The sequence below is a fragment of the Suncus etruscus genome, chromosome 2 (assembly GCF_024139225.1).
Source record: "Suncus etruscus isolate mSunEtr1 chromosome 2, mSunEtr1.pri.cur, whole genome shotgun sequence".
Taxonomy (NCBI): domain Eukaryota; kingdom Metazoa; phylum Chordata; class Mammalia; order Eulipotyphla; family Soricidae; genus Suncus; species Suncus etruscus.
Window position 1 is genome coordinate 163,593,688 of NC_064849.1, and position 17,582 is coordinate 163,611,269.

The following is a 17,582-nucleotide window of genomic DNA, read 5'->3' on the forward strand; positions in this document are numbered from 1 at the left end:
TATTCATTAGATTTAAATAAATGCCTATTACCCATAACCCCAATATGCTCAATTTCATTATATTAATTGTGATAAAGAGGACTCTATTAATTTTGAAGTCAATGATTTTCCCACCAGATACTTAATTAATAAATCATTGTTTACTCTTTTGGGGGAAGTAGATTTGCATATCTTTTTACTGTGGTTTTCAATAGACAGGGTAAAGACCTAGAACAAGAGTGGTTGCAGGTATTTTCAATTTTGTATTTTCAATTTTTACTCTGTCTAAAGCCAGTACCAGTACATCCTTCTATCCTTTTAGGCAGACAAACTTGGCATCTGCAAAGTTTCTTTCACTTGAAATTTTGCAATTTCCCTTTGTTCACTCTTTCAAAAGTTTAGAATATTTTAATATTAAATATTTATGTGCTTCAGTTACTAATATTAAGAAAAAGATTTTGTGCTAAAAGCAGAGTTACAATTTGAGGGTGTGTGTGTGTGTGTGTGTGTGTGTGTGTGTGTGTGTGTGTGTGTCCACAAAGATGGATTGAAACAACTGATCTACAAACATTTTTTGAACAACATGGACTCAGGACTAAAGGCTTTCTGTCTGACAAGAGAAACATATTCTGTAAAGAAGCCTCATCTAAATATTTTCACATGTTTAGAAAGATGAATCAAAAACCAACTTACCTCCTCTTCTTAATAAAATGTTTATAAAAAAGGGATTTGTTTATAGCTATTCAAAACTCCATATCCATAAAACAAGATAAAGAATGTTTCAACACTATAGATAAAATTATTTGGAGAGAGAACACTCTCTTTAAATCAAAAAAAACTGGGTTGATTAGATGAGGAAAGTAAAAGAGAAAGCCATATAATATCTGTTATTAATAATAGTAAAATGACTTCTATTTTTCCAGCTTTTTTACCTAGGAATTTTAATTTTCTTATTTTAATGAATAAAATTCCACTTTTCCTTTTGCACCCCCTATAATGGAATAAAATTGTAGCACTTAGCATTTCTCCATTATCTTTTAGTTTTAAGTGTGTTGCAATCACTTATTTCTTGTTTAATTTAATAACCTGCTGAGTAAGCTAGTGCAATTATCCTTTTAATACAGGTGGGGAAACTGAGACTAGAACTCAACATCTTGCCAAGACCACACACTAAGGTGTTTGGAGAACTAGAAGCAACGCCAAGTGATACTTGAATCCAGGGCCTCCGTGGAAAAAATAGATGAATTCTCCTCCCTTTAATAGTTATCTTCACACACTGGTAGCTTTAGCTGAAGGAATTTCAGTATGTTTTAAGTTTAATGTATAAGAATGTTGTTAAATTTTCCAAATTTTTCAACTCAAAAAGACTTAAGAAAGACTATCACATAAGTCACAACAGAATGGGAAGAGGCAAAACAGATGTAGACATCACTCGCCATTTTTCCAAAGATACCCACTAACTTTCATAGCGCTAAACTGAAGACTAAAAGCAGTACCCACCTGAATTTTAAGAATGCATTAAATGTATTTAGCTCAGATAAGATTACCTTTTCTTGCTATCGAACAAGCACTTGAGAAAGGAATTGGTAATATCTTATCTGCATTAAATAATAAACAACTTTGGGGTCCAGAGAGTTAGCACTGCAGGTAAGGCACTTGCCTTGCACAGGCTAATCTACTTTAGAGTCCCATTTGGTCCCCCAAACCCACCAGGTCTGATTGCTGAATGCAAAGGTAGGAGTTAGTAAAATCACTGAGCACCACAGATGTGGGCTCAAGACAATAGCAAACCAAAATACTTAACATTTCTATAAGTTTCATTCAGTGATAACCCTGATAAAGAGCACTCTGGAAGAGCACTGAGAATTTTTAAATTTGTAGATCCAATTCATTGAAATTATTCTAACGAATAATTGCTTTAACTATCATATTTTAAAATTTATATATTACATTACAAAAAGCAAATACTTTATCAGGCATTTGTGGTCGCTTGACCTTTCCAAACCTAGAATGTTAGCTTTATTAAAATCCACAGATTTTTCTGCCTCTCTCCAGTGGGATATGGGAGAGGGAAAGACCTAACCCAAAGACAAGTATTTTATTTAACTTTAGAAGCAACTGAAATGTTTCATTTCCTTTGTGAACTTTCCAAGTGCCTTCTGCTCTAGGCAATAAGCGAGAGGAGAATTTAAGAAGCAGAAAAACCAAAAGTGGGTTGGCTGCTTTTGTCAAAAAAAAATGGAAAATCAACATTGTGTCCAGCAGTTGAGATAAATAAATACTCTCCAAACTTGCCTCTTGTGCATATGATCAGGGTCAGATCAGGCCAGGCCAGGTCTTCATTACCAATGGTGGCTATTGTTAGAGAAGTTTAATGTCAGCGGCAACAAACATTGGACCAGACAGAGCCTTTTGACTCCCATATCCTCATGTGCCAAAGCATGATGGTGCACTTGGGGTTATATATAGAAATGCAAGAATAAAAAAAATGTCCCATAATTACAAATTTCAAAATTGAAGTCAGGGACACATGAGATGGTCCTGAGTATGTGCTCAATTGAGTATTCCTCAACAGAACTCTTACATTTCCCTTACTTTTATTAACTTAATACAATATTACAAGGATGAACATTAGAAGATGAATATCTGATTTTCTGAAGTGTAGTGTCGCCATATGCCTACTCTTTCATTCTCTGACTTGTAAAACATCAACAGAAAAATGGATGTTCCTGTTCATATTTTTAAATGTACCTTTCTGCAAAGGTTGCCAAGTTTGCCAGTGGTGGTGCCATATGAGTCCCTTTCTACAAAATATTAAAAACAGATGGCAAGTGCAATCCAGAAGACAGCCACCTCAAAAACACTGGAAAATTTGAAAATTATTTCAAATTTTCAATTAAATATCCTTGAAGCATTTAAAATAAGCATACATCCAAACCAAAGACTACATAAAATGTTATTTTAAGAAAATGTAATTTGGCAAGAGATGGCCTGGTAGAAATTTATGTTGCTGGTAAAAGTTATTCACTGGCTACAAGACACTAAGCTACAACTTCATGAGCAAAACCAGCTATTTAAGTCTCAATAAAGGGTTAGCTTCTTGGGTTAGCTTTAAATCTGCCAAGCTGGCTTGGGGTAGCTCATTTTATTTTTATGCAAGTCTTTATTCAAAAGCAAATGGATCCTCACTGTCCCTTGCAATTACATTTCAGTGACTCAACCTGGATGTTTGTGGTTTTTTCTAGTTGATTAATAGTGCTCACATTTAAATGGTCACAGTCAGCCTCTATAGTCATTAACACCCCATTAAGATGGATGAGAAGAACTTCACACCTTTTGTTTCAGTCCACTGGGCCATGGACTTAACAAAACAGCTAGGCACTGATTTAGGGAGGGAATATTATCTGAACAGCCAGACATGCTAAAACTTCCCTTTAAAAATGAACAAATTTTTAGAAGCCTATTCAGGATCTTATTTTTTGAAACATTCTTAAAATATCATCTTTAGACCACTAAACCCAGGATATTTCTACACCTGAACTTGTACATCCATTTGGCATGGCTCTTCAGTAATGTTTACAGAATTCTTGAGTATCTTCCCTATCGTTTCCTTTGCTCTAAGCCTGTAATTATGAATGGGAGACTTCTGTTTCTAAGAAATAGCAGTAGTAATGTGAATATCCGGTTACCACTGAGGAAAAATACTTTAATGGAAGTCCATGCATGACCATCTAAACACTAGCTATGTTTCTCCTAAATGGAAGTGAGAACTTCGTGCCTGAGAAAATTCAAGAAAGTTCACTGTTCTTATTTAATGGGAAAATGAAATAAAAATTGAAACTAGGATGTTGCCTGAAGAGTCAGTTAATCAATGCCACTTAATTGTTTTTCATTATTCCTCAAAAATATAGCATTCATTAAAAAGAACTATGTTTGAAAATAGCGGTAAGTTTGTTGCACAACCACTAATTTACGAACAGGTAAAGCTCCTATCCTTCATCTATTTTCAGAGAGATGAAGGCACCCTCTCCTACAAAAACTCTTTGCATTTAGCTACCAAGATTGTTCTCATATGAAATGTAAAATTTGACATGGTATTACCATTGTTATCTATAATTTTGATTTAGAAGAGTAGAAAACTTTACTGAATTGATTGATAGACCTTCCCAAGGTGTTCAGAATAGGCTTTCCCAAGAGGTATCAGTTTCCTTGTAGATTATTTCAATTTGAGGTCAATTGAGGCCCTAAAGACACAACTTTTACACTCTCTTAACTACCTAAAGAAATGAAAATTGGGATATTAGCCAGAATTAGGATTTTCTCCCTTTCTAAGGGAGAAATTTATCAATTCAGCAGGACATTCATTTAATTACAAGAGCATCTGGGCTTCCTCATAAGTGTCAACATCTTGTCATGAATGTTGCAAGTCAGCCCCTGAAGAGGTTGACTGATGGAGGGATGGAGGATGAGGTCTTTCCCCTCCAGCTCGGAGCACGCGTCTGCCACCCTGTCCAGTCGACGGTTCTGAGATGAAACGGCTGGTAAACAGCTCGCAGACAGTCAGGCTTGTGGAAATATTAGCTTTATTCGGTGGACAAGACTGAAGTCCAAAGACTCAGCATAAGTTCCAGCCAAAAGCCTCTCGCCTTCCACAGACCCTTGTTTTTATCCCCCAGAAGCAGGTACCACCCAATGGTGGGATCAGATACCACCCAATGGTGGAAGCAGAATCAGGTACCACTCTAGGGTGGGGGCAGAATGCCAGGTCACACCCTAGGGTAGGGCACAATCACTGATCAGGGTAGGGTCAGTAACATAATAATCCCCTAAAATATTTACATACACAATGAATTTTTCCTTTCTCTTTGAAGCCCTGAGCCCTTAATCCACTTCCATAGCTCAAGGTATCTATCCTTGCTTTTTACCCCACAGATTCTAGAATCCACAACCATATAGATTCTCCCCATATGTCTTTGTGTCTGTATCTTTCCCCATATTGCAAGTCTTATGCTAATTTGATTGCTTAGCCATCTCTAAAAGAACCCAGAGAGGTTCAGAGAAATTTCTGCTCCAGTCCTACAAAACCAAATTATTTATTACCATCATTTTTGTTATTATCTATCTTCTATTGAATAAGACACCTTTCAAAAACACACACATCTGATATTTTCATCATTCTCATAGAAGGAAAATCTCTTCCCAATACTGCACTAGTATTTCAACAAGTTGTCTAGGAACACAATTTTGATAGAAGCAAAGTTTATCCTTTTGGTTAATTGAAGCTCACCATCATTTTAAGAATTAATTCATCTAATTTTTAAAATGGCATAATTAACCATTTCTTTTCTTTACTTTTATTATATTTAAAGCACTGCCTGGTTCCTGTCAGACGATTTAATATGCTTTTATCTACATCCTCAGTTTCTTTTTTTTTATATTGGTTTTTACTCATCATGCCTCAAAAATGTTCCAGATTTGCTTATGTTTAAATAAATCTCTTTTGGTCCATACCTGCCCTTTAATTGCCTCGCCATATTTTTGCTCCAGTTCACAGGGGTAAAAACTTAAAGAAATTCTCATATTCATACCCATTCATTGTCTTTGTTCTCTGTTTTTTTTTGGTTTTTTTTTGTTTGTTTGTTTGTTTTTTTGTTCTACCTCTGTGGTGATTTTGTCACAACTACTACAAATAAGCACCGTGGTTTAATTTTTTTTTTTTTTGGTTTTTGGGCCACACCCAGCGGTCCTCAGGGGTTACTCCTAGCTGTCTGCTCAGAAATAGTTCCTGGCAGGCACGGGGGACCATATGGGACACCGGTATTCGAACCAATCACCTTTGGTCCTGGATCGGCTGCTTGCAAGGCAAACACCGCTGTGCTATCTCTCTGGGCCCATGTGTGGTTTAATCTATTCTGACCTCATCTTGACTGTTCTTGGTAGCTTTTAATGTGATTGACTGGTTCTGTTTCTTTGTGTGTGTGTGTGTGTGTGTGTGTGTGTGTGTGTGTGTGTGTGTGTGTGTGTGTGTGTGGTTTTTGGGTCACACCTGGCAGTGCTCAAGGGTTACTCCTGGCTCCATGCTCAGATATTGCTCCTGGCAGGCACGGGACCGTATGGGACACCAGGATTCCAACCGATGACCTTCTGCATGAAAGGCAAATACCTTACCTCCACGCTATCTCTCCGGCCCCAAAGAGATTTTTTGTTTGTTTGTTTTTTGGGTCACACCCAGTGGCGCTCAGGGGTTACTCCTGGCTCTACACTCAGAAATCGCTCCTGGCAGGTTCAGGGAACCATGTGGGATGTCGGGATTCGAACCAACATCCTTCTGCATGCAAGGCAAACACCTTACCTCCATGCTATCTCTCCATGGTTCTGTTTCTAAAACATGCTCTTCACATTCTGTTCTCTGAGGTCTCCTAATGTCTCTCTACGCAGTCCTTTTCAGAATCTTCTCTGTGTTTCTAGCATCTAGATGACCTTCGATCCAAAGTTTGTATCTGTATTCTTTCACTATCACTAATGGTAATAAGAAAAATAATATACCACATGAACCAGGGAAACCATCCTGAAGAAAATAACGAATCTATTTGTTCAATATCTATTTGCATGGGAAAACATTCAACAACTTCAAGATTGCTTTATTAGTTAGAGAAATGCATGTAAATTATGGGAGTTAGAAATAAAAGGAGGAAAGGAGAGATAATGTAGAGGTTAAAATATTTGCCTTTCAAACAGCCAACTCAGGTTTGATCCACAGTATCATATAAGGTTCCTTGAACACCACCAGGAATAATCTCTGAGCAATGAGTCAGGAGTAAGCCCTGAGCACAGCCAAGTATGGCTAAAAATAATAATGATAATAATAAATAATAATAAACTATAATCAGATTGGGATATGGACAACTCTAAAATAGCTTTCTTGATTTGTAAAGGTGGTATTATAGGTCTTTTCCAAATTACCCAGGCTTGAGGTATTCTACACAGATAAATGTTCGATTTTAGGGAAAAATATTTGGAGTTTAGATGGTCTCCACTGAGACTTGCTTTTCATTTTAGATTTATAGAATTGTTAATGTTATAGTTTAATGGATACCATGTTCTAACACTACCTCTCCATTAGAGTGACCCTCTATCACCAGAGTGTCTCCCACAAATCTTCTACCTCATCCCCCACCATGGTAGTTTTATAGACCACTTCTCAGTCTACTCAGGATATTTGTTATTCTCTAAGTATGTTTTTTTATTCCACATGTGAGAGAGATCATTCTGTATCTGTCCCTTTAGTTCTCACTTCACCCTGAATGATACTTTCCAGAACCCTTCACTTAGCAGTGACTGAGTTATCTTTTCTTATAGCCAAGTAGTAGTCCACTGTGTATATATACCAAAGTTTCTTTATCCAGACATTTGTTCTTAGACACTTGGATTGTTTCCAGATCTTGGTTAATATAAATAGTGCTATAATAAACATAAGAACAAATGACTTTTTCAATAGTGTCAGAGCCCTTTGAGTAGCTATCCAGAAGCAGAATTAATGGGTGATTAGAAGCCTCTCCTGTGAGAAATAGCCAGTAGTGGAAAGAGTAAAAGACAATCAAGAAAGTGGTTTTTCTTTAACTTACTTGTCAGGTTTTAAACAGAAGACATACCAGCACTTTTAAACATTTACTATAGGGTCCTTCAGAAGATGAAAGGTTTTATATCTGGAAATAATAAAATAAAAGGGAAAAGAGTAGTAAATGGCAGCCAAGATGCAGAGGCAGGAAGAAATTAAGGGTAAAGGAGGCCTTAGAAACAATAAGTTCCCCATCCAAAGGAGAAGGATATCAAAATAAGGTAGTAGTGAGCAGCTTTGTATAAAAGATTTAAATAATAAAAATATTTATTTCCCCTTGAGGTGAGATATTAAATAATATCTTTCTCTGCAGATCAGTTAGGTATAATCAAATTCATGATTTTAAATTGTCCAAATAACTGATCAATTTGATGTCAAGTTTTTATATCAGCTATTCTGAAGCTTTTCTAAAGTTTATAAAGGAATAAAAGATCTATAGATTCAGGGTGGATATTTATTTTTCTTTGTTCTATTCTTCCATGTTTCTGGAGAAAGTCATTTATCAGTTCATCTGGGAATTAGATCACTGCCTAATTGCAGTAAGAGGTCCATTACCATGTATCTAGCTCAGTAAAAAGGGCAAAGCTTTCTTTCTCCTACAGCCACACCCTAATCTGAGGAAGGACGGGGTAGAAAAGAGGGCCAATATGAGGTGTATAAATTCAATTTCTTTTTTTGCTTGGCTTTTCTTATTTGATTTCTTAACTAAAGTAATTTGGGAGCAGTGGCTTTGGGGTTATTGTTTGTTTTACAGCTGTCATTCTTGCTTCTATTATATTCCATTTCAAAGCTAACTTTTTAAGTCATTATCTTGTAGATGCCAGTCATCAGGGAAGTACCTTCTCTAAATTGCTGGGGTGCACAATTTTTTGTTTTTCTACCATTTCCTATTTTCTTTCACATTAAATGGAAATAGTGCTGAGCTTTTGTTTTCATCTTAACTTTTTCTTTTCTATGAAACACCAGAAAACCAATGTTTGACAGGGAGGTTATATGCAAAACACAAAGGCTACAAAATCCACAAATGAATTGTACATATGGTCTGGGGTTTGGGTATTACTGAGACTTCAACTCTGGACTATTTCATCTTGATTATAAAGCCCTGTGGAATGTTTTGGGTGTCTCTCTGCACATGCTGTAAAAGATGGGAGAAAACTGGCAGAGGCTCCTTCTTCCCACCCAATTTAACTGATTGAGACAAGGCCATTTTTTGGAAAAGTCTGCTGGCAATCTGTAGGTCTCAGCTTGCTCCTCTGTGCCTTGCTGAGAGAAAGAGCTGGTGCAAGAAAATCAAGGCATGAAACTTTGGCTGCTCTATTTTAAAGCTTATGAAAGCAAATGATCTCCAGGGCACTAATCCTTTCACCTCTATAAACATGCAACAAATCTACACCAAAGGAAACCCGAAACATCCCATTTCTCCTCCTGAAGCAACACAGATACCTGTAGGCTGTAGACTGACTAATAGGTGTCTCAGGAGTCTCCACAGGAGGAGAAACATCCTAAGCAAACAAAAAGACAGAATTTGGAGGGTTAAAAAACACACACACAAAAAAAATGGCAAATTCCCATCAAGCCCCAGGTACCTTTGCCTAGAAGCTCAATGTTATTCCTTTGTCCTTACCACACAGATAAAGCCAGTTTGACAGAAATCAACATGGGTCGCTAATAGGCATTTTATTTTATTTTTAAACTCACAACAGGATGTCAGGTCTTGTGTTGTTTTATTTTTTAATCAACCTCATTCTTTGCTATTTACTGGCACCAACTCCCTCAGCAACTTGCTGTGTCAGGGAGTGACTCTGAGAGGCAATCTATTAAACTCAAACTGAAGGATTTTTTTCCCCTGTAGATATGTTTACCAATTTTAATTATTGATTGAAAATTGTTTGCAATGGATAAAAATACACGCTGAAAGGAGGAGGAAGAAAGAGCACAAGGCTAAAGATGTTTTCTTCTGAGTTGGACATTTCTTCTTAAAATATTAGAAGGGATTGTCTGTGCATTGGCAGTCTCTCCCAGTGCTTTCATCTCTGGAAATCTAATATCACGTCAAAATAGTGGTTTTTATCAAGCCCTTATCAGCAAACAGGAGCATGAAAAATAGAATTTGATATATAGTCCCTCGAGCAAATTGTGAGGCAACCTGGCACCAAATTACAGGAAAACTCCAAGTACGGATGTTCCAAGCTTTTAATCAATACAGCTATGGCTTTTCTTCACCAGGGACACATTGCTTGATGAAATACCTGAACGTGCTTTTAAACCTCAGCTCTGGGATGAAAAGATCAGAGAGAAGAGCCCAGGTAAGGAACTTGTACACAGCTTGTACACAGCTAACCCCAGTTTGATCCCCAGCACAGCATAGGGTCCCCTGAATCCCATCAAGAGTGATCCCAAGTGAACCAAGAACAAGCCCTAAGCATAGATAGGTATGACCCACAATCAAATAGTATTCATAATAAAATTCCAGCTTCTGGACAGTGTAGAAAAATGGAGATGAGGATGTGGGAAGGGGCCTGGTAAACCTGACACCTTCACAGAGGATAAGAGAATTCATCTGACCAAATGCTCTTACTTCATGATAAAAGGCAAAGCCCATGCACATGCAAATATACACCCATACACACACAAACCAGGGATGAAGTTTCACTCAAGAGTACAATACACGGGCCCGAAGAGATAGCACAGCGGCGTTTGCCTTGCAAGCAGCCGATCCAGGACCAAAGGTGGTTGGTTCAAATCCCGGTGTCCCATATGGTCCCCCGTGCCTGCCAGGAGCTATTTCTGAGCAGACAGCCAGGAGTAATCCCTGAGCACCGCCGGGTGTGGCCCCCCCCCCAAAAAAAAAAAAAGAGTACAATACACTTTTTTACTGCACTCTTTCAATTCTCTTCCAACTAAGCAGTAATTTGCAGAGTTTCAGATTTCCGTCCATAACTATAGGTTTTCTGCCATCTACCTATACGCATAAAGTAGTAGCAGGAGTGAATTTTCCATTGCTTTCTAAAGACAGAAACACTGAGGATCTTAGATTTATGAACATAATCATGAGGGCTAAATCTCAAGTCTTGTTTTGCTTGCATAAGGTCTTGGGGTCACTCAAAGGAAAAAATAGCCAGACATCATTTCAAAACCGTGTATTTATATCATTATAAAGAAAAGAATAAAGAGAGAGAAACGAGATCTTAAGATCAAACTAAACTTAGAAATTCATACTCAGGATCCCTAAAAATTGATGGCTTAAAATATGGAAAACATAGAAAATGCCCATAAGGCCTAAAGAGAAGTGAATTATAAGTATTGATAAAAGACAGTTTCCTGGGGAGACCATGAATTATCGGGCATAAATTCCAATTTCCCTCCTTATTATGGTTAGTCACTAAACACTGATTTAGATCACAAGATCATCTTAACATTCATCACTGCTCCTAGTCATGAGGAGTCATGAGAATGAATGGAAAGGTAGCCAAGGGATATGGGTCTTTCCCCTGTCTTGCGGGGGACAGTCAGATATCTGTATGTCCCAATACAGCTGGATTTGAGAAATACAAAAGGATATGTATCTGCAGCATCAGAGATATTTGCCAGGTAGTGGGAGAGAGGAATCTTGGTCCTGTGGAGAGGCCAAGGGCTAAAGCCATAGTACAGCAAAAAGAGAGCAACTCTTGCACCTGAAGTACCTGTTTCAGTCCCCAGCACCCTCTTTGGTCTCTGAGCCCTGCTACTAGTGATTACTGAGCACAGATGCAGGAATATGCCCTGGGCACAAAACCAGGAGAAAACCCTGAGCATCACTCAGCTTGACTATAAAAAGCAAATAGAAAAGTTCTCCTCTCCCAGGGTACAGAGAGGAAGACCCAAACAAGATATTCCCTTCATATGCAGAAATGTGATTCAGGAATAGATTGTTTATATTGCCTTATTTTTGTCCCTTAGAATACAAACTTTCTCAACTACACCTTGGCATCTTCCAAGTTACTCAGTTTCCGGCGCACATGCTCAACCCTGTAGGTTTTCAAACATCGTAATTTTCACTGGATAGTAGAAGGATCCCTGAGAAAACCCAAAAAAAACCTCTGGTAGATAACTACTTCTGTGATTCAAAACTTGATGTGTTCAACTGTTCCTATTATTCCTCCTTCATTTCACAAATACATATTTATAACCAGACAAGAGTGTCAAGATAATTTGGGAGAATATCTGTAGTTTTCTTCTGAATATGTGTTACTTTCCCCTCAGTCAGCCAGAGGCAAAAACATAGCCTTGAGGAGAAGTCAATTCTGCATATTTGTTTTTGATGTTAAAAGCAGTCTCTGGAGAATCCAGTGAGCGGGCCTGAGGGAAACACATAATCAAATTCAGGATGAAAAAATAAAACAGGTAGGGGCCACGCTGATGCTTGCACAGCAGTTGCCAGGTCAAACCTGATGCCTCTTGTGCAGATGCACTCTATATACTCTGCTATCCTCCTGAGGATGAGTCCTAGCACAAAGTGCCAGAAGATGGCCCAGTTGCTTCATACCCTGATATGCTGCTAACCCACCCCTGGTCTGAGGTGCTCAGAGGAAAAAAAAAAAAAAAAAACCAAACAGACAAGAGTAAAGGGGAAAATATTCAGTAGAAAGACTGAAAGATTATAATCCCACAAAACCCCTAAATGGAAAAGGTCACAATGAACCATGGAAAGATATTTGGTCCAAAGGAAAAATGAAGACCTCTCTAGGAATTCCAGGTATAGCACTAAGGTTAAAAAAAGAAGTTATAGGGAAAATTATCTGTGTTTTGTGAAGCAATGACCCCTATTTCAGCTGCCTATGTACCACTCTGAAGTCATCCCCAAAGAAGTCTCACTGTGTCTGAAAGTTTCTAAATTCCTCTGCACTAAAGGCTTCAAGATACATCCCTCCCTTTTTGCATAAAGCACAAAATAGCAAGTTCCCTCGAAACAGAAAGCAATACTGACTACTGCAGATATGATAGTGGTGACTTGAAAATTATAGAAAGAAAGAAAGAAATACAATATAAATTTTATTTATATTGTGTGGCAAATAAAAAAATAAATGCAGTGCAAATGCACCTCAATTATGTGCCAGCATTTAGTGCCAAAGAATTTAGGCACAATTATAGGTGTAAAAGCTTGCATATTGATGCCAATACATACCAGTAGCTCACACTCCCTGTGGTTTAATTAACACAAATTATAATGCTCATGTGTTAAAGGACAAGGGCGGGGAAGGGTGTTTTGAGAGAAAACAGATCATCAAAGAAGTTAAGTTGTTTTCAGCTGCAAGAACATACAGAAGAACCTCCTACAATAGAAATGTGGCATCAGTGAGGCTCAAACAATAAGAGGAGCATCAAGAGAGCAAGGCTTTTCTTTTGACACTTTTTTTCCAAAAATTTTTCCAAATTTTGTCCAATAAAAACTTCTTGCTTCACTTTTAAATAAAAGAAACAGGGGATGGAATGATAGTACAGAGATAGGGCGTTTGCTTTGCACACAGGTGACCTAGGACTTACTGGGTTCCATTCCCGGCATCCCATATGGTCCCCCCCCAGCCCGGAGCGATTTCTGAGTGCATAGCCAGGAGTAACCCCTGAGTGTCACCAGATGTGGCCTAAAAACCAAATAAATAAATAAATAAATAAAGTAAACAAATAAATACAGTACAAGAGGTATGGAAATGACAAATGTTTCTTTTCAATTGCTGCAGCAAAAAGTATAATAAAATTAGTGGCTTAATTTAACAATAAATTATTATTTGAAAAATTTATAGGGGACTTTAAACATCAGAATTCTGTCTAACTAGACTCATAGCAAGGTGCTCACAGAGCTTTGTTTATTTTGACAGCTTAAGAGAAACTAAGACATAAACAATATGACAGTGACTGACCAGATTTTGGTCCCTGGCATCCCATATAGTCCCCATATATGGGACAGTAGTGATCCCTGAGTGTAGAACTAGAATTAAGCCTGAGCACAGCCAGATATGGCCTTTAAACAAACAACAAAAAATCAAAACAAAAAAATAAAATAAATTTCTTGAGCCTCTTCTTTCTTCATCAAATTAACTCTTGACTTAACTCACTCTCCTTCTAAGAATCCCAATGAGTACTTGGGTTCATATGGGTAAATAAAAATAATCTTGCCATCTTAAGACCTTCCACTTAATCGAACTGCAAAGTCCTTTTACCTCTTAAGGTTGTGGATGCAGGGAATTGGACATTTTCTTCTTTTATAAAATTTTCTTAATTTCTACTTTTTTATTAGAACACTGTGACTTGCCACGTTGTTCATAATACAGTTGTTTCAGGCATTCTATATTCTAATATCATTACCCTCAGTAGTGTGACCTTCCCTCAATCAATGTCTCAGTTTCCCACTTACTATCCAGCTGGTCCCCTTGTAGGCACAAACAAACGTACTTTATATTGTTTAGTTACAACACAAAGGCAAATGGAATATCAGGAAATATATAAATAATTTGTGATCATTTTTATTTTGGTTTTTGGGCCACACCCAGCAGTGCTCAGGGGTCACTCCTGGCTGTCTGCTCAGAAATAGCTCCTGGCAAGCAAGGGGGACCATATGGGACACCAGGATTCGAACCAACTACCTTTGGTCCTGGATCAGCTGCTTACAAGGCAAACGCCGCTGTGCTATCCCTCTGGGCCCATTGTGATCATTTCTGTGATCAATATATGATCATTTTTGCCTTTCACAATAATGTTATTAAAGTCATTATCTGAAGATTTACTGAGCTGGTTGATGCTAGTCATGTTTTCTGTTATTGTTTAGGCTCATTGTTTAAGCTTGGTAGGATTCAATGAAAATTTCCTACCAGATCTACTGTGATCCTACTGAACTAACAGTACTAAAATTTAAAGATGCACACAACCATGTGGTGTACATTTAGAAATGAAACATTTTGGGTCTAGACAGTTTAATGAGTTTCAGTTTAAGACTGAACTATTTCTAAGTGAAAAGGTGTTGAATGTAGCTGCAGGCTCCATACCTTCTTCAAGCAGAAGGTGGAATATTCCTGCCCCCATTCCAAGGAGGCCCTACAATTGTCATCCCAAACCAGTCTACCTGGGAAGAGTCAGTATCATTTATGTTCTTTTCAGGATGAGTTGGGAAGCAAGGCTGTTCTCTGACAGCAAAGGTAGGTGTGAGTTGGGTGTGTAATGACTGGTAAGGGAGTAAGGTGTATGGGAGGAATCAGCTTACCCCCAGAATGGGACATTTTCTGAAGACCATCATTCTGCATACCACAGATGGCAATAGGCAAGGCAAGGTTAATATTAGAAGAAACAGACAAGAATAAATGTGAATGAAATCAGACATTTCAGCAGACAGTAAAACAAAAGGAAATGAGGCAGAAACTGAACCACAGAGATAGTGCAGAAGGTAAGGCACTTGCCTCACACATTGTCTATGTGGGTCCATGGCAACCTATGAGGCCTCCTGAGCTGTGCTGGAAGTGATCCCTAACTGCAGAGCCAGGAGTACACCCAAAAATAATTGGAATGATGATAGGTTTTCTAAAGCAGATAGAATGGAGGTCAGTATGATCTTTGTATTTCAGATAAAGAACTGGAATTTACAAGTATAGCAATAAGTAGTCATTTGTGAATTTTAAAGAGAGTCATAATAGTATTAGATTTACCTTCTAAAAAAATCATTCTGACTCCAGTACATTGCTATACATAAAAGCCAATGAAACTGTGAGATTGAATACAGGCAAACAAAAGAGGAGGCTGTTTTATGAACCAGATAAAAAGTGATTAAAGCCTGAACTCTGTAAGGTTATAAAATTAAAGAAGTGTTTGAGTTCAAGAAAATTCAGACCACCTATCCTTGTAAATCGAATGTGAGACCAGAGAATTCAAAGACAATAATAGTATGTTTGTCTATCCCTATTACCCCTCCTAGAATTCAAGAACAGATGGAGGTAGATTCATTTCCAATACAGCAGAATATATTCCATCTTGTTCCAGTACCAACATGATTCATTCATTCCTGTCTTCTAGCTCCCAATATTTGATCATATGTTGCCTAGTTAATGCGAGTATTGGAAAACCCATTAGTCCCAGAAATGTTACTATTTTGTTACTTTTATTTCAACTAGTCCAATATTTTTAAGTCTTATTCAAGTCTTCTGTGATTCTGCAAAATTACGCATGAATAGATATAATGTATATGAATAGGTATAATGTAATACTTTTTCAGTGTGGATACAAGATCCGCCAAATCAAGACCCAGGCTATCTAGACTGTTGCTTGAAGAAATCACAGCTTAGCTCTATTTCCTGACTTGCCTTCAATTGAATGAACTTGCCTCACTCAAGGTCTTACTTATAATATTTTATAATACTTTCCTGCTTCAGTTACAACTCACCTCTAGGGATTGTCCTAGAAGCAAAACAAAGGTTCACTTCAGTAAGTATCTGAAGGGCCGGCCTTACAGCTTTACTATCTTTGGAATTGACTGAAAACTTGTATATAGATGAAGCACAGTTTCACTTCTCTCTATCTCTCTCTATTCTAACCTACATTTCATGTCTTGCGAAAGTTTTTTTTATCCCTAAAAGATATGTGTAACTTACATATCTCACACATGGTTACATGTGGAGTAGAAGTGTCTCTTTATGACTAACAGCAGACAGAAGAGAAAAACATGGCTTCTTCTGCTTAGCATGTAAGTGCAGACCAATGAGTAGGCTCTGATCATCAGCTAGACAACAATCCTTCCAGTGGGGGCTTCTGGTAATATTAGTCTCCTACACTTTGTGTGGAAAATATATGACCTAAAGAACTTTCACCCAAAGTGGCACATGTCTTGGTCATTGATCAAGCTGAAAGATGGAAAGATGAAAAGACAGAAAGATCAGGAACAATGAAACAAAGATAGGAGTTGACTAAAGAAGTGGGCCCAAACTCCAAAGATCATTTTCTCATGTGCTAATGCCAACAAGAGAGTTTCACACAAGAGAGTGCATTAATTATAACAGCAATCTTGATGACTTTGGCGTGGCTGCCATCAGCCATGTCAGAGTTGACATAATAGAATGTTCAAATTGAAAATTTTGGTTATTTTTATTTATCTACATGTTTTTATTTTAGGGCTACATCTAGTGGTGCTCAGACCTTATTCCTATCTCTGTGCTCAGAAACACTCCTGGTAGAGTTTGGGGGACTAAAAGTGGTACCAAGTGATCAAATATGGATTGGTCACATGTGAAGCAATTGCCCTACGCTTTTTATTATCATTGAGTACTATGTTGAAAACATGGAGGATATGTTCACCTAAACATCTTGAACTTTTTGCTCAATAAGGCTTATTTGCTCTGGATGGACACACACACACACACACACACGCACGCACACACACATACACACACACACACACACAGTATGACAGTACAGGTAACAAATTAACTCTATTTGACCTACCATCCTGAAAGACATAATGTAATAAAGTTCATTTCAACACAAAAAAGGACTATGTAAAGAGGACTTGCTACCAAAGAATATTCTGTTTCCTTGAAGGATAATGTTATATCATGATCTCAGTGTATCTCTATTGATAACAACAATTCCTCTTGCTTGGAATTATCTTAAGTTGAATGCTTCCTTGAGAAGAAATGACAAGATTCCCATCATGCTCTAAGCCTGCCTGATCACTTTGGGTGCCTTGAATCAAATGACCAGTAATAACCACTTAGAGAAAGGATGTTTTTTACTATGAAAATTAATGGGCAAATAAACCATCTATAACAAGAATGATAACTTGGCCACTCAGGGATAAAATCTGAGTTACCGAACCAAATGAACCACCCAAACTGACAGAGGAGCTAGTGGAAGCTAAGAGGAACCAAGAATGTGAAATAAAGTAGGAAGATGATATCAGTTGCAACCCTGAGACTAAGAGCTGTGATGGAAATGATGAAAGTGAAGATTCGTCTTGCAAGTTTGACTG